The following is a 22226-nucleotide window of genomic DNA, read 5'->3' on the forward strand; positions in this document are numbered from 1 at the left end:
AAATTTTTCCTTTCAAAATGTGCTTATTCAAGAAGACTTATTGAAGACTCTCAGTGACTGCATATTGCCTACAAATTTTGTATTAATATGTTCAGTTGGATAAAAAAAAAGAAAGATGAAAATTTCGTTTCAGGGGCTGGAAACGACTACGACGGCTTTTGGGAGTAGGAGATCAGACTTCCTGCCAGTCCTCATGTATTCCTAGGAGACTTGGGTTCTTAACAAGAAGAATTGCGAACTCTTTTTGTTGACGATTTATGACTTCATAACGTGCGAACCTACATATTCATGCCATAAAATTTGAAAAAACTAATTTTAATATCAATTACTAAATATATAAAATCTAAATCACCCAAACATTTTGTCACTTCTTGCTTCCATTAAACATTATTGCACACACGATGATCTCACTCTTCAAAAATAAGATGTTTTCAAATAATTAACACATGGAAGAAATTCGTTACATCCCACGACTTGCAGAAATTGAAACCAAATGCCCACGGACATGCATACATAGCTCTAGTCTAACCTAGCAATAAAGCACACCTGGAAGATGCCGAGTAAGCCTTGATAGGAAATCCACTAAAGATATGCCGGCTTATGTCGGTTGTAAAACTAAATTCGGAGCGTTAGAGATTTAATGCTACTTAATCTCATCAAAGTGGAAAAGTTACTAGTTGATTGCAATAAATGTCATTTGAGCACATTTGGCTTAGCCGGAATGGAGTCATGATTAGGCAGCATGGAGCGTTCGCTAATCAAGTTTTAGACCTAGATGTCCAGGAAGGACATACGCAGCAATGGTTTAGGCTTTTACTGTATTTTATGACCCCATCCGCCCAAACCTGATAAATTTGGGATGCGTGGAGTAAATGTTGTGACTTCACGGTTTCTATGTCATCTGGAGATTTTTCGTGCTATGAGGTTAAAATTTACTCGTTTGAACTAACTATTAGGTACCTTCCCTTCTCTGAGGGGAGTTAAGTCTAATATTACGAAATATAGTGGCCGAGAACGGAATATCCTACAATGAAGGACACGAATTTGTGCAAAAGCGGTTTAGTATTATTTTCTTTGGATGTGGTTACGTTGGCTATCAAATGAAAGAATTGGTAACTCCCTACTTAATTTTGACAGGAGTTAAGAGATATCGGACTGTGTACCTAAAGACACGAAAGGCTTTGCGGGTTATTTATGCAAGAATATGAGTACAATTTTCAAGATCCATTTAATGTGGTGCATTTATGTCAAAATGCTGGTATTAGCCAACAAAACTTAAGAAAAGTTTAAAGCTTACTGCACATCTGACAGGAAAGTCCTTCCCAACCCGGTAGTTAAAAAGCGAAATTCAACGGACGAACTACACGACCACCAAACCTGTAGCGTAAAAGGAACAACGATATTCGCATTTTCTTATACAACCTGTGACGCGTATAAAGGTCCACCTAAAGAATCATCATCATCATCAACGGCGCAACAACCGGTATCCGGTCTAGGCCTGCCTTAATAAGGAACTCCAGACATCCCGGTTTTGCGCCGAGGTCCACCAATTCGATATCCCTAAAAGCTGTCTGGCGTCCTGGCCTACGCCATCGCTCCATCTTAGGCAGGGTCTGCCTCGTCTTCTTTTCCTACCATAGATATTGCCCTTATAGACTTTCCGGGTGGGATCATCTTCATCCATACGGATTAAGTGACCCGCCCACCGTAACCTATTGAGCCGGATTTTATCCACAACCGAACGGTCATGGTATCGCTCATAGATTTCGTCATTGTGTAGGCTACGGAATCGCCCATCCTCATGTAGGGGGCCAAAAATTCTTCGGAGGATTCTTCTCTCGAACGCGGCCAAGAGTTCGCAATTTTTCTTGCTAAGAACCCAAGTTTCCGAGGAATACATGAGGACTGGCAAGATCATAGTCTTGTACAGTAAGAGCTTTGACCCTATGGTGAGACGTTTCGAGCGGAACAGTCTTTGTAAGCTGAAGTAGGCTCTGTTGGCTGACAACAACCGTGCGCGGATTTCATCATCGTAGTTGTTATCGGTTGTGATTTTCGACCCTAGATAGGAGAAATTGTCAACGGTCTCAAAGTTGTATTCCCCTATCCTTATTCTTGTTCGTGCTTGTGTTTGACCAGTGCGGTTTGATGTTGTTGGTTGATTCCTAAAGAACCTAAAGATTCCTAAAACACCTAAAGAATAGTTAGCGATAAATCTGTCCCGATATAATGCTAATACCGCTACGCTACCGGAAATGCAATGGACGTTTCGGAAACGAACGCCTTTTATTAGAGTTGCAATTCCAAACGCTCGTGCTATCGGTTTAAAGACAATAAAAGCTTTAGGCATGCAAAGCATATCGTATTATTAATTTTCATCAACGTTCATGCCCCTAGGGGGGAGTCTACCTTGGTGACAAGGATGCCTTTATCGAGGAATAGAACGAGCAATCGATGCTCTCTCTAGGTATGACATCAAAAGTATTTTAACAGCAGGTTAGAGGAGACGCCGGTACTTAGAGATGCGTAGGCATCCAAAGCCCAATCGATCGCGAATATTCTCATTTCGGATGAGATCATGGCGTGTTATCCCACTGATCTTGTCTCCATTACCGCGAGACGCCGTTCATAATGTTTTATAGACGGCTTGTTTGTTGATACGACGAAAGAAAACTAGTTGTGAAAGGCTACGCTGATAACGTTGACCCGAGATATTTAAATAGTTCAGTTTGGCAGAGGTCATTGATGTGCCTGCTTCAATGGGCTCGGTCTTCAGAACTTGTGTTTTATTCAGATTCAATTTGAGGCCGTGTGTCATGTGCGTCATTTCATCGTTCAACAAGTTGCTCAAGATCAGTTTTTCTATGACATATCAGGAAGATATCATTCAATTCAATGCAGGGCACGAATTCTTCTGATACTAGTTGTTGCCGCAGAGCATGCCAGATGAGTTCGTGTGACGCACGGTCTCGCCCTCTCGAAATCCAGAAATGCAATGTACAGAGATCAGTGCTTATCACTGTGTATGACTAATCGCGCAGTCTCCTGTGTACGATGGTGTTGGCCTTAGACGAGTTGGTACAGATCTCTCCCGCCATCCCAAGTGTCCAGTTTATCTTAAAAATCTTTGTAATGGACCGCTCGAGTAGCAGCATTCGCTTTCTTTGCTTCCCGATTGGTAGTCTTGTAAATTTGCCAATTGGCCATCGTTTTATCGCCGAGACCTTATCGTAGAAGCGTTTCGTTTCACGGGCCTACATTTATGCAACGTCCTTCCAAAGTCAAGTATTTCGGTTGATGAACCGCTTATCAAACTTCCTGATCCCGAATAGCATAAGCAGCTTTGTGAATCATGTTTTTAGCTTGGCTTCACGATTCTTCGACATGCTTAACTGTTGGTAATCGCGTTCTTCTTTTTTTCTCACGAAATTCACTCCATTTAATTAGCCGAGGGCCAGTGTGTTCCGCACACAGTTTTATCAGTGGCATGATGCGCAAGACAACAATCAACGGCCAATGTTGAGGTGCGATGGTCTCATAGCGAGCAGCTTACCGTCAGCGACGGTGATAAAATGACGGCGTCTTATGAGGATATAGTCGATTTGCGTTTTATTGTTCCCACTATAAAATGTAGGATAGTTACAATTATAGTTGGTTGTGTAGTTATCAGCTGTCATGCATTGCATGCATATTTGCATTGAGTAGTTACCAGAAGGCATCTTTCTCGGCATCAGATCGACCTGTTCGTGGTCCGTATGGGGAGTGAATCATGTGATCGGATGATATAATAGTGAGCTTAATCATGCTTGATTGCGCTGTTCAGGGAAGCGAAAGATGCCGAAAATTGCGATGTGAAAGACGTCAACGACTTCTCATCCACGATGATGAATAACTGAAGAGGTGGGAAGAATAGTTCACCGCGGTTCTGAACCGTATCACATCCAGTGAAGTTCCTCCTTTTGTGGATGAAAGGGCAAGTCACCGTAACTGCTCCTCCAAGGATAAAAGAAATCATTTCGGCTAAAAGTGTACTCAAACGAAGTGAAGCCGCTGAGATTGACCGTCTCCCCGCAGAGTTATTTATTGCCGCACCAGCAGTTACTGCTGATCTGCTACTCGGAATCGTATAGAAATCTTGAGAACCCGTGGGAAGTGATGATCGTCAAGATCCGTTTTGAGTGTGACAATTGGAGGGTATCTACGTGTTCCAGGCCTTTGCAAAGATAATAGCCAAAAAAAATTCTGGAACGTATCAAAGAACACGTCGAAAGCTTGATCGACAGAGAGCAGGCGGGTTTACGCTTCCGATCCACCTGTATTGACCACATCAACACCCTACGGATCATTTTGGACCAGTGCGCAAGGTCTTGCACCTGCCCTTTATCGATTTAGAAAAAGCTTTCAATAGCGTGTCTAGGGAATGTACACTACGGAGAGAGGGGGCATTCCAGAGGAACTAATAAATATTATTAGAGCGGCATATGTGGGTGCACCGCAGGCAGACATTTGTTTTGTTCGAACTAAATTAATTTAAGTCCTGATGCTGCTCATACGTCAAGAACCCTAGATCATTTTTCGACAGATCCCGGGCGTGTCCTGCCCCGTCGACTGTGGTGCACGCCGTACCATTTCGCCGCGGCTTTAAATTGAGCACGATCACTTTTAATTTTAATAACATTTAATGTGTTTTCAAGAGCGATCAGGTAAGATTTAGCATCGTGAGGCAACTTCAACTATACTTTATTTATCTCTTCCCTTGATCTCAGCATTTTATTTTTGCTTTACACAAAATACGTCGCCTGGAACCCTCCTCTTCTACCTGGGCATGCTACATTAAATAACATGGCCGAATTCTGGTTTGATGATAATTGGAAACTAGCTACTGAATGAAGAAGTGTTATGTGCAAAGCGACATTCTCAAACGACACGAGCGCGGGAAGAGGATTATCAGGAACAACCGCTATTACTTCATAGAGAGAGAAAAGAAGCCTGATAAAACCGATTAATCTATGAAATCAATATACACAGGAAGTTTTCCCAAAACGTATACGCACGTTTTTTAACCACAATATTGACAAAAACGGCAAGAATGAAAGCGGTTACTTTATCGCAACCTTGTCGAAAATTGAAGTTACACATATATTAATATATAATGTAAAGATTAAAAATACATTCGTTCTTGACTAGACTTGACAAACTTTGAACACGTTTTTTTTCTACCACTGTATATCAGGCTACACCTCCAACTGTTGAGTGTTTATAAGATAATCGTCGCGATCCTACTTGAGAGGGTAGCGCTATACATATGGTATATCGGAAAATCAGCGACTGGTGTTCTCCCTACTGCAATCTATCTCATGTACATATATGCAATCATGGATAAAATCGTGTTCAAGAGACTGCAATGGAAGGCTCACTTAATCCAAATGGACAAGGAAGAATTTGTTCGGAAACTTTATAAGGACAATATCTACGGTTAAAGACCCTGAGGCCCTGCCTTTGGTAGAGCGATAACATATGTATGTAAAGACCCCGAAAATTTGTGGGAAATAACTAACTAGACGACCTCGCGCAAAACAATTTTGAAATTCTTTGGACAGTTAATTTCGCAGAATGCGTAAAAGGCGACTAAAATGGATAGAGAGTTATAAACTGGCAACCTGCAATTCTCGAAATCAATTATGCTCTGGAAACGGCTAGCACGTCTCGAAATGGGACTGATTTTTCGACTACGACCTTTTGCTTTCATCGGCGGTTTATGATTGGCTTCTGGAATGGGCAAAAACATTTCGACTATTGTATTGAGATTCCCCAGAATCTTCACTTGCCCCAACTTCAACGATGGAGGCAGGATATCCTGGGATTACGCGACATAAGGTGGTGGCACCATGGGAAGCATTCCTCCCACTCTTTTGGCTATTTGCTATTGCATTCTGGCAAACCTACTAGAAATAAACGTGAACTCGGTGTTGAGTTAATACTTACCACATCTGCTAGGTACATTTTCCTATCCGGGGAACCGGTATTAGGTAGAAAACTAAGTACGATATTCCAATTCAAGATAAGGAACATCTGAATAATACAGTGTTACACTGCAATGGAGATTTTCGATTCAGAGGAAAAAAGCCTTTTCATGAACAATGCAATCCAGGAGAGGCTTCCCGACACGAGGATATGCGATCATGATGGATTGGAAACCATAATGACAACGATGTGAGGTTTGTGGCTTTCTGCAGTTTCTATCGCCCCATCAACCACATTCTTCGAACACAGGAATGTTATAAGATCAGTTGGGCTGCAATCAGCAGTAGACGTAGATGCTGTCTTCTGTATGTACGTAATTAAAAAGGTACTGACATCAGCCTCGAACAAAATCAACACTTGATGGTCCCAGGTGAGGAACTTCGATATCCCAAGTTCAGCACGGTTTGCTTCCGGGGTCCGGTTATCGATTGACAGTGGGAAAAGCCAGAAGACATATTGAATAGGAAGGGAATATATCTAGAAAGGGCTATACAGGAGGGGTATTCCGAGGAAACTAAAAGCTATTATCAGAGCGACATATAATAACAAACAATGTCACATGCAGCACCTCGGTAAAATTTGTGAACAACTTGAAATTCAAAGCGGAGTCCGACAAGGTTGGATTCTATCGCCGATACTATCGATTTTATTCCTTTTTGTTATCAGCAACGATCTCCATTCTGTTTTGTCCGGGGCAAGCGGAGGTCTCCAATGCACCATGGCATCTTTCCTCAAACACCTCGACTACGGCCATAACATCTGGTGGCTCTCTCACCGGGTCATGGATCTTAGTCAAATAGCTCTGCATTTGAAGAGAAATAACAACTTACAAAACCGAAATATTCGTTTTGGGAACCGAAGTTCTCAGTCTCTCAGATCATCGCACTGTTTCTATCTACATTAGTAGCGAAAGCATCAAGAGTGTCAATCAATTTGTCTATTTTGGAAGCATTGTTTCTTCTTTCGATGTCACATGACGCATTAACAGTGCTAGTTCCGCTTTCCCTATTTCGTCCAAAATTTGGAAATGCAGACACCCCAACAGCAATATCAAATTCAGATTGTTGCGCGCCGATGCTGTCTCTTTCCTGTCATTTAGGACAGTTTTATTTTACACAAAACCCTAAAAATGAATCTCTGTTTCACTATGATGAAATTTTATTAACATCATTTCATTCTAATTACACAATGAGTGACAGATAAAAACGAAAGAAAAACACTGAATTTCGAAAATCAAGAAGGACATTTATTTTCAAGAGACAAAAAGACATAACGGACATTTTGATGAATAACAAGTGAACGTAGATTATATTTGGAGTATTTTCGTTTTGTCGATTGATTGTTAAGCAATAGGAGGGCTATTTCACTGAAATTCCGTATTTCTTCTAATTACATTCTGGTCAATATTTTCGTAGCAGCATTACTTACTATTAAATAGAACTCCTTCTAAGAGCCTTAGGGTGTGGTCCAGTTGATTTAAATCGGACGATTTTGCAGAACATTGTACGCCCCCCCCCCCTCCATTCAGGATATCTTTGGTAAAAAAGGATATAACTTCCGCGAAAATAAGTAGAAGCATCTAATCTACACAGGCTACTTTATTCTTACAAGTTAATTTTTGTGTTCTACAGTGAGCTGAACTAGCTATAATTGAAGGAGGACATTTTTCCTTGTCGCTAGAAGGTAACAAGACACGCGCTAAGCAGCAAAAGAAAAAGAGACCGGGAACTGCCGTCTGCCTACCTGGCAGTGCTCGAAAAGCTCACCACGAGTAAGCGATCCGTGCTGTCGGGGAATTATCCCCAAGGCAGTTCGGGTGCAGAAAAGAGAGACCCACGTTAGATGTTGTTATGGGTAGGTACACAGCCATCGATACTGACGGATAGTGCTCCTCATAATGCTTGATGTCAGAAACGCCTTCAATTCCGTGAAATAGACAGATATGCTAGGCATATTAGAAAACTAATTCCACATGTTAAGCTACTTCTTGCGGATATTGAGGAATTCCGTGAAAGACCACTCCCTGCTCTATGAGATGCTAGAGAGCCAGAGGAGGATGGGGATCACATCGGGAGTAATACGGGGATCCATCCTAGGGCCGGACTTCAGGTCTGTAAGACTCGACATGCCAGAAGAGTCGCGCCTGGTCGATTATGCAATCAACGTTGCGGCGCTTATTGCCAGACATACAGTTGACAAGTGCAAAGCAGACTTGGCAATATTGATACGACGGGTATCTGGAGCTGGACAAAACCGAAATAATCATCTTCACCAGAAAGAGAACCTTGCGATTGATCGGTGAATTGACTATAGAGTCAAAACCAGCAGTTAAATACCTTGGTTTAATACTCGACTTGAAGACGAGTTTCTTTGAGCAAGTGGAGCAGTGGACGGAGCTGCAGCTGGAGTCTCGGTCTTGCGTCGGCTAATGGCAAATATTAGGGACCTACCTAACCAGGAGCACCTTCTTATGGGAGCAACACAGTCCCGCGAGTGGCGTCTGCTTATCACACTGTCTTGAAACCGGATGGTGATCGCGGGAGTGATTTCCGTTCCTAAGGAGCGTAAAGCTACCTTCAGCCGCAAAGATGAAAAGTTAAGAGAGGCGGTTTCCCATGAAGAACGTCAACGCACAGTTACCAAGTGGCATCTTTCTTGGCAAAATGAGCGTAGAGTCAGATGGACTGCGCGACTCATCGACAATTTAGATCCGCGACTAAAACGAACTATTACTTCCTTACTCAACTTCTAAGTGGGCATGAAAGTTTTCAGTCTTCCGTGGACAAGATTGGAAAGCCGCGGTCTACTGATTGTGTATTCTGCAATGGAGTGGCAGACGACACTGAACACATCTTTTCCCTTGTGAAAAGTAGGGCAACTTTCGTCAGCGGCTTTATTCAAGAACGCGACCACGCGTAGAGACTTATCACAAACTTCGTCTAGGGGATAAGCGACTTGTATTCCTCTTGCCATTGTATTCCTCGGAGACTTGAGTTCTTAGCAAGAAGAATTGCGAACTCATAGCCGCGTTCGAGAGAAGAATTCTCCGAAGAATATTTGGCTACATGAGGATGAACGATTCCGTAGCCTATATAACGACGGAATCTATGAACGATACTATGGCTGCCTGGTTGTGGATAAAATCCAGCTCAACCAATTGCGGTGGCCGGGTCACCTAATCCGTATGGATGAGGATGATCCAGCCCGAAAAGTCAATGAGACCAATCCTATGGTAGAAAAAGAAGACGAGGGAGAACCTACCTGAGATGGACTAATGGCGTAAATCAGGACGCCAGGCAGCTTTTAGGGATATCGAATTGTTGGACCTCGGTACAAAGCCGGGATGTCTGGAGTTCCTTATTAAGACAGGGCTAAACCGAAGATCGATTGTTGCGCCGCTGATGATGATGATGAAAGGTGGAACAGCTTTGATTAACGGCTCTATGCAGACACAGGGTAGCTTTCTCCAGACAACATTGTCAGAGAGATACTGAGGAGCGCTGGCAAATGAAGTCATGTTGTACATTATGTTCGGGCTCTTCTTATTGCGAAGAAGATTCAGCTCGGCCAAGACCGGATGGGTTCCCTAAACACTAACAACTCTTTCTTCCTCCCGCTCCCGCTGTTGATGAAAGGAATTCCCTTACTCTCAAAGTTGGGAGAGCGGAAAGGCTAGCCCGAACTAATGTGCCAAACGGTTCCAGGCTTGTTCTCTGATGACAGGGAGGTGCTTAGTTGCTAGTCCAACGACATACTGTTGCGGGAGTCCCACACTCTGTGCGTAAACACTTTCACCTATCCTACTTCCAAACCACGCGGTTGCTTCACCGTCAATAATCCAACCACTTTCAGGTAAAATTTTTTGTGCAACGGGTCATATAGATTTTCATGTAGCCAGCTCTAAGATTCATATAGTCTACATATCCAATTATTTTTCAAAATCTTTAGCCAGTGTCGATGGATGGGTTGAAACTACCGTTTTCCTACCCTGGGCAGAAATATAGTAACACCTCAAAATCGATGAACCATCAGAAAAACTTTTCAATGCACTACTGTCCTTTGAATGGAGCTAACACCAAGATCATTGAAGTGTGAATCGCCCACACGACAATTGCGCCAAGTATGGAATGGATTGCCGACGGCTCGGCGAGATGGCAGTAAAATAATAATAATAATAAAAGTTGACGCCCAGTCGGTAGATGCTGGCTGCCACTGATGCAGCAGTTAATTCTATATTGAATCGCTGACGTAATTTTCTCCGTCTTTCCCGACACTCTGGCTACTGAAATCAAAATTATGCGAAGCTATACAATGAGGTCAAGCATTGTGATCTTGGTTAGACTCAGTGTTGGACCAATGTTGTTTACTGTGAGGATCGGAGGAATTGTATTATAATTTACCCAAATACTGGCATCACCCGGCTTATTGGAAGTCTATGCTCATATTTCATTGTCTTTTCGAAATTTATTGGTGGACTCATTCGTCTGTGTATGTAAACCACAAATGCCATATGCAGATACTTTGCGGTGATATTTGGGTTTGGATAGCGCAGATGGAAGTCACACAGCCTGCGGCTTGATGGCGGTCTAGAAGTGTCTCAACAAGTAATTCATCGGCTTCCAATAATTCTTACAAAGTAATATACTCGTGTTGAATTTGATCCAGTGGGCGGCTTGATGTCAGCGGAACTGTTAAATGCAGATCAAAACCACCAAAGTCGGTATAGAAAATGTGTTAGATTATAAAAATTAACCGTTCCATCTTAATCTGATAAAATATGTCCACTCCATCTATATAAATATTGCACATTTACAATCTAAATTCTTTAAATGGGCATCGATGCCATCAAACGACTATTCCATAAAAATCACTGCATTGGAAGATGTTAGAAAGGTGGTATTTCGTACACAGGCATGAGCTAGAAAAGGAAGAGAAGGGAACCCCATACAAATACGCCACCATTTTGTAAACCATTTTGCAACTTTTTTAATTAGCTGACTTCTTATGTACTTTATGAGTTGTTATTGCTAAGCATTGCACTATGATATTACATATGAAGTATCTGCATTTAAACATTTCGGGCAATGGCACTGATTTGTATTAATCCCAGTCTGATTTTTTTGCATCCGTTGACCTGCGAAGTTGCGAGGGTTCCTTCGCTCAAATGCATTTGATTTGTAAGTATAGCGAGCAACCAAATTTCTAATTTGAATCGTCGCCTTTAATCCACTAAAATCACAATAACTCAAAACTTCGTTAGAGAAATATTGGGATAAACGCGGAATTGTAGCTGGGACTTCACTTTAGAATACAAAAGTTTTATGAAAAAAAAACAAAATAAGCCGCGGCGTTCCACAAGGTGTCGAATCTAAAATTTAACACAATGTCATCCATGCTGTCACTCTTGTTCTGAGTGCTCGCCGACTATAAAAGACAATGAACGGCGACTTGCAGTAATGGAGACAAAGGTGTGTACTAATGGGACGTCTCTTAATAATATTAATCGTTGGCGCAACAATCCATATTGGATCAGGGGCTTGAAGTGTCTTAGAGCACTTCATTCAAAACCGTAACGGTACACTACAGGATTACAGCACTCTGTAGGAGGCAACGTGGTCAGCATTGCGCTCGCCCAAGATTATTACCCTGATTTGACTCAGGTACTCCTTCACAGCTGGGTCGACTGGTATCCGAGGTCAAATCACGGTACGAATTTCACTGCCACCAGTGAGATTTGTACCGTGACTTTCCAAACGACAGCCTTGCGCTCTAACCACTCAGCTATCCGGAATTCACATACCTCGAACAAATATCGAGCTGACAGTTCTTGATAAACTTGGCTTGATTCACTATTATTTCAACGATGTACCGAATACGGTTTGATATGCTCGCATTTACTTTTGGATCGTGGTAGAGCAATTCAATGCAGCGCACGAATTTTTCTGATACTAGTTGTTGCCGCAGAGCATACCAGATGAGTTCGTGTGACGCACGGTCTCGCCCTCTCGAAATCCAGAAATGCAATGTACAGAGAGCAATGCTTATCATTGTGTTTGAATAATCGCGCAGCGTCCTTTGTTCGATAGTGTTGGCCTTAGACAAGTTCGGGTACTCATTCACAGCTGAGTCGACTGGTATCCGACGTCAAATCACGATACAAATTCCACTACCACCAGTGAGATTTAAACCGTGATTTTCCGAACGACAGCCTTGCCACTCAGCTATCCGGACTCAATGGGTCAAATGCACACCCAAATGTGTTTATAAAAAAAATACACAAAACCTTTCATAACTGAAGTGTCCAGCTTCCGGCTTCCCGACTTATTTTGTTGATCAAAGTGTCCGTTATGTCTTTTTGTCCCTTGAAAATAAATTTCTTAAGGATTTTTCGAAATTCAAGGATTTTCTTTCATTTTTATGGTAAATATTTCCAGGACTGGAACTGCTACTAACTTTGTAATTTGAATAAAATTATGTTAACAAAGGGTTAAGAAATCGAGAAAAGTTTAATTACTATTTGTTCCTAAGAATTACACGAGGACTCGCCTGGCATACAATTTGCCCTGTAGTTTTAGAATACCCTGTGTATGTATCAATGCTACTTGTCTATTTATTCCAATGCTACAATCATTCTTAAAAGCTACATCCTCACTAATCTTAAGGGGGTTACCCCGTGTGTCGGATCTGCGGACTCTAATTTTTTTGGCATCAATTGTATCTAGATGGGCAAGTTGATTTTTTAATATTCGAAGTCGTTCGGAAATTATAGTGTTAAACACGTAATAAGTCACATGCCAGCTTTATGCCGATCGCCATAATAAAGCGCGTATTTATCGGTCCGAATGACATTCGAATGACTTCGCTAAAAGGACAAGAAATGAAGCCAAGGCTGTACATGTGTTTATTGAAGAGACCTAAAGTTCATGGACTTGGTATAGCGGATTAATGATCACTTAAGGCTTTATGGTTAAAAATCACATTCTACTTTTGAAATGCGTTTTTCTCGAAACTGCATATTGAAAATTTGCTGCCACAATAGCCCAAAATCTATCCAACCAAATTCTTTGAAATTTTCACCACTTATTCAGAACATATTTCTACGGTCCGCAAACTAGGATAACTGCGATTCATTCAGTAGTTTTTTTTATTCATTAAAGAAAACGTAAAAAAACACCAAAATTCAACAGAAAAGTTTAGCATGGCGCCAAAAATTTAGTTTTCAATATATTTTAATAATCCTAGTTTGCGGACTGTAGTTAAGTCTGTATGTTAAAATGCCGTTTACCTTTTTTCTTTAAGATGATCGCAGCGTCCTCTAGCGTCTTTATCCAGTTCTTCACAAAAAATTTCTAAAAAAACGGCCTTCACACGGGATGACCCCCTTAACGCACTTACTCGAAGGTTAAAGTCGCTTTCCTTTGTTACCGATGCAACGCGCGATCTTTTTTGAATTTATATAACTGACACGCAATAAGATGAAGAAAATATTTCCATCAACAGACATCGACCACGCCAAAATATTACTTTATATATTTTCTAGCTAAACACATGGAATACATAGTCATCTTTATCCTAAATAAATGATTTTCAAAGCACCTGCCCACCTGTACAGTCCACAAACAAATATGAGTCTCTCCAAATTGATGAAAGTCATAACAGGTAAGGGGCCAATATAGACTCGGATAACTTGTTCGCATCGCATTCCGGGCTGGAATAATAACACCACCCTCACTATCCTCTCTGAGAATCAGGTAGGAGTGAACAATGAAAACATCCACAACAAAGTTCTCCATGGCACCTATAAGGGGGAAATAGATACCGTAATAACCGCATTTAACAAAGGTCCCAGAGATAAATAGTCCCTTGTTTGGCCATTTGCGGAACAGTGTGTATTTTATTTAGTGACCTCACTATTTACTTTTTCATTACTCAAGATTAATGCTGGACAACTGCCACTTTACTTTTGGACTGTGCAACGCGATTCATCCACTCTATGCTACGAAACCTCCACTTCTGTTTCGTATATTTGGATAATGTTCTGGTCACCTCTTTTTAAGGTTTCCTTGAGGCAAGTTTAGTACTTAATGTTAAGAAATGCAAACTCTTACAATCGCAGATAAAATTCCTCGCCCACCTCCCCTCAAGGCATCCAACCGGACCCAGTCAAAGTGGAACTGATGTCAAGCTTTCCGCTTCCGAAAATTGTTCAAAATCTGAGAAGGTTCTTAGACATGTTTGTCGTTTCTTGGCCAAGGCCGCCCACCATCAGTCGATCCTTAACGCCTTCTTGGGTTGAAAACCAAAAACTCTCGTTTGATTGTGTGGTCCCCAGCTAGTGAATGTTACATTTCTGGCATTTCCTCACCAAAAACTAACCCAAATCTGGTAGCCGTTGAGCTCCTTCTCCAATCAGCTGAATCTCGCTCAACAGAACTACAGCACTTATGATCGTGAGTTATTAGCCGCGTACCGCGTAATTAAATACTTACGGTATTCCCTTCACAATGTTCATGGATCATAAACCAGCCACTTTTACTTTGAAAAGAAAGCCCTTCGACAACTTCTCCACTTGAGCTTTATCAGCCAATTCACTTCTTATATTCAACACGTGTCTGGAAAAGATAACGTAGTTGCTGATGCTTTGTCACGGGGTGCAGAGTTCCGGCAATCGCGTAGAAGGACGACGCAATTCTTCAGAGCCTGAGGACCAACTCCAAATACACATTGAGGAAGTATCCTATATTCATTTCAACATCTAGCATACACTGCGAGGCTTTATATATGGGACCAAGGCCATATATTCCGGCTGATTTCCGAAAGGAAATATTTCATGCCGTTCACGATCAGACAATCAATCGGTTAGATACCGCAAAGTATTTCTGGCTGTCCATGACAAGGACATGCCAGAAGTGCGAGACTACAAAGCATGTGAGGAAGGAGGTACACGTGTTCCCCGGTCCACCAAGTGTTTCCATAAAATCCGCCCCGATATCAGTGGCCCTTTCCGAGACTTGCACGGTTTCAGGTATTGAGATGCTCAAGAGGGGGCGCAGGGCGCTGAAGGCCACTATAAGGACCCAAGGCGACCCCCTTCTTGGTCGCAGGTCCTGCCACTCGTTTTATTTGGCTTGCAGACAGTCAATAGAGAAGACTTTGCTGCAAGTCCCGCGGAGCTGATATACGGGGAGAACCCAAGACTTCCCGGGGAGCCTGTTCCCGACATCAGATCGCGACTCAACACTGCGTCTGCTCAGGGACACAATGCCGAACCTGAAGCCGCCAACCACACAAAAACTGTGGCTGGCGTGCTCAAGGATCTCGAGTCATGCACGCATGTCCTAATTGGGACAGCGTCTCTCGCTGCAGTCACCTTACAAGGGCCCTTCGAAGTCCTCGTGCGAGGCCTACACCATTATACGGTCAAGAGGGTCTCCTTGACTCGACTGAAACCCTTCTTCTAAGAAGAAAACGCAATCATGAGAAAAGGAGCGCGCAACACGTCCATTTTGACTTGCGGCAGCCGTGTTGAGGGAGCCGTGCGTCTGGTTCCTCGCCGAAACCCCCTTTGGTTTTAACTGGGGGTGGAGTATTGCGGCGATCCGGGCAAATTGCGTGTCAGACGCACGCAAGCGCGAATCACAGTGGCCATGACATCGGCAAACAGTTCTTCACTCCTGATATATTTAATGTAAGTTTTTACTGAATTGTTTTTTTCTTACATTGTTGAACAAAAATCAAGTATTAAATGGAATTTAATTATATCTTAATAAATGATGAATTATCAAAAAGGTAAAGTGATATAACAACTTCATCTCTATTGTAAAATATTTTATATTATAGCATTCCCACCTCTAGTTCCACATCAATTCCACGTCCGTCTTTCTGAATCAAATTCACGAATTTCCGAACGAAATTAACTTTTTCCCAAATCAAATTAACATTTTTCCAAATTAAATTCAACGGATCAAATTATTTCATAATTAAAAAGAAAACATAGAACATAGATATTCTTTTAGAATTTTATAATTTGATCCAAAAAACCGTTAATTTGATTTGGAAAAAGTTAACTTCATTTGAAAGATCCTAAATTTGATTTGAAAAGACTTGAATTCACGGTGGACACTATTAATTTCATTTAGAAAATTTTTAGTTCCGTGTCATTAATGTGAGGTGGAATTGCTATATATGGAACTTATAGGACCCATTAATGTAGCTCCTGTCCAGTCGATGCAAATGGAGAAACCATCAGCAAGTACGCTGGATAGAAAATCTTTGGATGCTATCGAAATAAATCCTTCGTTTATTAAATTCGTAAGGGATCATATGTAATATCACTTGTACCTTATCAAACAGATCTCTAGACTTTGGAAAATACCTTCTCAATTAGATTCACCATAGGGGAATACATGGGTATAAACGTTAAATTTAGTCCAACACATTGTTTATTCCATTGCTTTTGTGGCTCTGGGCGTTATCCTTAATAGTTAACGCTCCTTCCCAAAGAATTCACTTGTTAAGATTGGTTTGAATATCAAAGTCGAGGGTAAACGACCAAAAGGCAGGTCGAAACAACGGTAGCTTGATACGCTGGATGGAGATTTAAACGCCTCGATTTTGCATTCAGATCAGGCATTCGATAGAGCGAAACCGATCACGACGAGCCGACCCAGCTTATGAACGGGACAAAAGCTAAAGAAAAAGAAGAAGATTGTAAAAAAAATGCATTGTTGTATTGTAGACAGTAAGGCGGGGGATCAATTTCCTGATGCCTCGTCCACGGTGCTTCGTCCACTTCTGCAACACCCCCTTCACTTCTTCGTTCGTTAGAAACCTTTTTCCACCCATATGCCCCATCAGGGAGTGAAAAGATAGTAATCTGAAGGTGCCAAAACCGAGGATAGCGAAGCAAAACGTTCCACCCAAACGAGTCCAGAAATTGCATCGTGTCATGTCTAGAATTGTCGTGCAGTCGGCAGACTCTTGGATCAAAAGTTTTCAAATATTTGCAGCCCGAATTGATCTCATTTTGAAAAGTAGGAGTCAGGCTACACGCAGTGCTGCTAACATGCCGTAAAACACGTACCTAAAGACGTGGGAGCACCAATACTCTTACTCTCTAAACGTGTCTCGTATAAACCGCGGTCGCGTGAAAAGATCTTACTTTCAATTCTTTGGCTTTTTTTAGTTTTGAAATTAAAATCGGCTTATTGTCTCTCTGTATGTATGTCTGTCTGTCTGTCTGTCAGTTATCGCGATTGACACCAAATTGGTAGAAAGGTGGGAACTGTGGACGCTCATTCCTACAGTGAGTTACATTCTGTTACGTCGAATTTAAGGGGGGTACATGCAAAAGGAGGTGTAACATTTTTTTCATCAAATATATAAATATTATGTGGGGTATCAAATTGAAGGTCTCGATTAGTACTTTTCAAAGGTCTTAGTTTCGATATTTGTTGGAAACGTGGGGAGTGTGGGGGGTTGAAAGTGATCAGTTCCTTAAGGGGGCCATTTTCAGAAACTACCAAACCGAAAAATCTTAAAATCAGGAGAGTGCCACCATATGGCGCCTGGGCTCCGAAATATCTCCCATACCGATATCTATTCAAATAAAGCCAATAATAGTATATTAATATAATTTTTAGTAATGCGCTGCAAAACCCCCCTTAAGTTCGTCCTAGCACCACTTTGCGGTGATGTAGGCTATAATGTAGAGCATGATCTTATCAAGTTTGGTGGAAATTGCACTATTACTAACAAAGTTGTAATACGTCAAACTTGTTGCTTCTTTGAAAATTGAAGTGAATGTCAATATCACCCGAAAGTGGATACTCTCACATAATATATGCATATATTACGTGCTACGTATTAAGAAATACACAAAACCTTTCGTACCTGATGCGTCCAGCTTTCGGTTTCCCGACTTGTTTGTATATCATTATCATTTACTCGAGAAATGCCTACATGTGTATGTATATGAATTTTGCAAATTTTACCCAATTCAATAAGAGGGAATGAACAATGTTTATTTGTTAAAAATGAGCATAACATTTATGTCTTATGTAACACACATTCATCTTAGAAATTGAAGATACATGACATGGAAGACGGTGCAGCCAACATTTTTCACATAGCAAAAAACAAAACTTTTTATATCCGAACCATCCAGCTCCCACATAAATGTCTTTCCAGTCAACATATAAATTATTAATATGACTCCAAAACATTTTCACTTGTGTTATGTTACAATATTCCTTCATAATGTGCAACTGCACTTAGATATTAACGTTACAATAATTTAAATATTTGAATTTAATACTAGACATCCCAAACAATCAATTTTCAAACCTAAAGTAAATAAAATTGATCCTCTACTTAAATATATATTTCCAAAGCAAAACCTTTCTTTGGCCAGGCAGCGCAGATCCGTATATTGTACAATCCGTGGGAATATTTTTCTTTAATTTTACCGATATGCAGAAAAAGCCCCAGTTTATGAATTAGCAACCACCCTTTATGAAGAAACTAAAATTCTATTGATATTTACGATTAAAAAGACTTCCTGAAGTAGTATAAGTATCGCGCTCTAATTGGCTATAAAGCAAGCAATTTTCAAGACGAGGTTAGCCTAGGTTTCCAGAGTAAATATGGAATACTGTCAGCCAGAATAGCTTGTGGCATTTTAAAAATATGATGTAAGCCCCTAAAAGCAGTTAATAGAGATCGTACTAACGTAAACAAAAAGCTATTCGCGAAGCCGCTTAAATTTCAAGTTCGCAGTAAGAGAGAGTGCAAGCTTAGAGGTCAACGAGTGGGCATATAAATATGCGCACCAAATTGTCCACTACCACGCTCCGTGGTAGAGTATCTGGTCCCACGCTTTTCAGTCAACATGCAGAACGGATTTACTATGTAATCAGTACGATTGTGATAATTTACCGAGTGGTAATTGTCAACAAAGCCTAATACGGAAAAGAGTTGAACTGCTTTGGATGAGGTGAATTGCGTCACACTCTCACAGAGTCTTACTTACAAATCGTTGAAATATAACGAATGATACCTATTAATCAATCACGAGTCAGGGTTGAGCCATCCAAGCGATCCTCATCTACAATGATTCATACTCGATTTTAACATCAACCGAAAATCCTCTCCATTTGAAATAGTTCATTCTACATAATTACCATATTAAATTTCATCACTCCGAAAACATCTACAAATATTGAAAGCGCAGATCTCTAAACAAAAGTTTATTTAGAATGTATCTTTGCTTAGATTTTACTCGTGATTGGGGCTCGCTCTTAATGGCATAAGGCAATAACCATCGATTGATCCTTACGATTGGCTTAATAGGCATAATTGGAAACGTCCAAGAAAAAGAAGCACCTTCTTCATAATAAAAACACACACAGCCAAATGAACTAAACTAAACATCGCATTTAATCAAAACAAAAACTTCCGTTAATGATATCCAAAAAATCTCGTGTGAAGTAGATTACCAGTCGGTGGTTCAACACAGGTTTTAAGTCCAACAATAGAGGACGGTTCTATGGACACACGCCCAACGTGCCACCGCCCAATTGTTAATCAACACTCTGAAGACAGAGTTCTACTACATTTCGGGGACTCACCTTGAAAGTAGGCATAAAGTAAACTTCACGATTGATCGATAACAATTCAGGCACTACGGTCCTTGTCCCTAAACACTATTTTTTCAGGAAGTCGCCATCGAGGACCTGCAAACTCCTTCCGCTGCGGCGGAATCCTGGTAGTGTCCATTTCCATCAATCAAAATTCTAAAACTGAGCAGCTGAGACATGACTTGCAAGTCTTGGGCAATCTCCACTTAAAGCCAAAATATAATACCCTCTTCTCGGAAGCGATTTCAACTCAAAGCACACCTCATGGGGCAGGCAATATAACCTCGCTAAATGGACCCACGACTCTTTTTCTGTCACCAATATTGAGATGGTTTTGCCAGATACACCGACAAGACCTAGTAGTCAGTCCAGCCTCGACTATTCCCTGCTATCTGATGAGACCAAACATAGTTTTACCTGTAAAGCATAACCGGGCATGTCCGACCACTTTTTAGTTGAACTCCAACTTTCCTCGTCTTCTCAACTGCAAAAGCGAGTCCTAACGACCATCAAATCCTTCGCTCACACAGATTGGGACAAATTCAAGTCAGACTTTGCGCCTAATTTGAACTTGAAAAACTCGTTATAACTTGTCAGATAAAGAAATCGACGAAGCAATAATTGTAGCCACCGACACGCCATCCACACTGCTACACGCAGAAGTATCAAGCTAATAAAAATCGATGAGTTCAAATATAATTCTCTACCCCATGATGTCACGATAATATGAAAGTCAGACAAATATGGCGCAGAAACCTCAAGCGGATTTTTCACAAATATGGAAATAAAGTCCATGCAGAATACAAAGTATTGTTTTCCCGGATTAATTGCCTGAGTACAATTATTCGGCAAATGATGGCGAATTAACCCGGAAATTAGCAGACATAAAACCCGGGCCTAATATTATATATTTCAAAATATAAACCGGTTGTCGGGTAGACACAAGCCCCGAAGCTTCGTTCTTACTAAGAACAGCGAACCTGTCTACAGTGACGTTAGAAAAGCGTTAGAAAAGCGTTCTTGCGGAACCATTTAGGTTCAGCTCAATACCTTTCGGCCTCGAAACTATCCGGCCTTAACTGCGACTGTTGAAGCGACAATTAGAAAATTCCATTCCAATAAGTTAGTGACCTTTTCGGCTACGAAGATCAAAGTCAAACCAGTGGAATCGCAACATTTTCTGAGTCTTCCACAACTCACCACCACCAACCTAAACGGCAAAAAATCAGTCGGAATTTCGTCATTAATAATTTACTCACCGCGTCCTTAAAATTTCTTTAAGAAGTTTTTAGTAACTACATTAATAACGGCTATTTTCCATCTACTTGAAAAGTATCAAAAATCGTTGCTATCCGAGCCAAACAATTTCAGACCATTTCTCTGCTTTCCAACCTAGGAAAACTTTTTGAGAGAACATGGACAACTGAGCTTGTCCAGCGTTGCAATCGCAAAAATATCATTCTCAGTCACTAGTTCGGTTTCCTTCAGAAACACGGAACGCAACATGCATTGAGCTACCTTCACGACACGTCGTTTCTAGACTTAATGTTAACAATAAACCGACCGTAGCCTGTGCATTGGATCTAGAAAAGGTCTTTGATTCCGTATGGACAAACGGACTCATTTACAAACTAATCGAGAACAACTTCCTATTTTCAATTATCAGAATTGCCATCATTTTCCGATCTCTTGTCAATAACATCAGGAGGGCCGAAAGGATCCACTTCAAGGCCTATCTTATATAATATTTTCATGGCTAACGTTCCCATTCGTGAGACCGATGACGCCCTTATCTTCGCGTCAAACCTACGCCCCAACAAGGCCGCCAAAGCAATAGGAAAATACTTGGTACTTCTCTACAAATACTTCCGCTATTTGGGTATTAGAATAAATGAGGCAAAAACGGAATTGTGTACTTTTAGGAGACAATCTAGACACTCAGGTTATAGAGGTATCCATAAAAATGCTAAACGCTTGAAAATTAAAATCGGAAATACAACTGTGAACAATTCACAAACGATCAAATACTTGGAAGTTAATTCGTTTTGAGAATGAAGGGGGTCCTAAGTCCGCATCAATTTGATGCAGGACCGGACCAATTGGGGAGCAACTTACTCCCTCTTTTCTGGTCCACGGACCCCTTGCTTAGGGCTTGCACCCAAACTTTTTTAAAAAAAGTCAAGCGACGACGGCTTTACGGTTTCTTACCAGGGCAGAGGCAAATCGTCAGACGCTGCCTCACCTCTGCCCTGCGAGCCGCTACGGTCACGCTGCTCCCAGGACAGAGGTGAGGCAGCGTCTGACGATTTGCCTCTGCCCTGGTAAGAAACCGTAAAGCCGTCGTCGCTTGACTTTTTTTTTGGGAGTTAAGTTTCACGAATTTCTCAAATTTAATCCGCTCCTAGAGCTTGCTATGAGAAAAACACGCGGCGCAGTTAGTAAAATTTACTTTCTTCTCCGTCTCGTAGAGTCTCATAAGACCCATCTGCTGTTACGGAGTATCACCTGCTCCAGCCTCCCCATGAATAAATGTGAAACGGTCGAACGCCGAATGCTTAGATTTGT

The sequence above is a fragment of the Hermetia illucens genome, chromosome 5 (genome assembly GCF_905115235.1).
Source record: "Hermetia illucens chromosome 5, iHerIll2.2.curated.20191125, whole genome shotgun sequence".
NCBI lineage: Eukaryota > Metazoa > Arthropoda > Insecta > Diptera > Stratiomyidae > Hermetia > Hermetia illucens.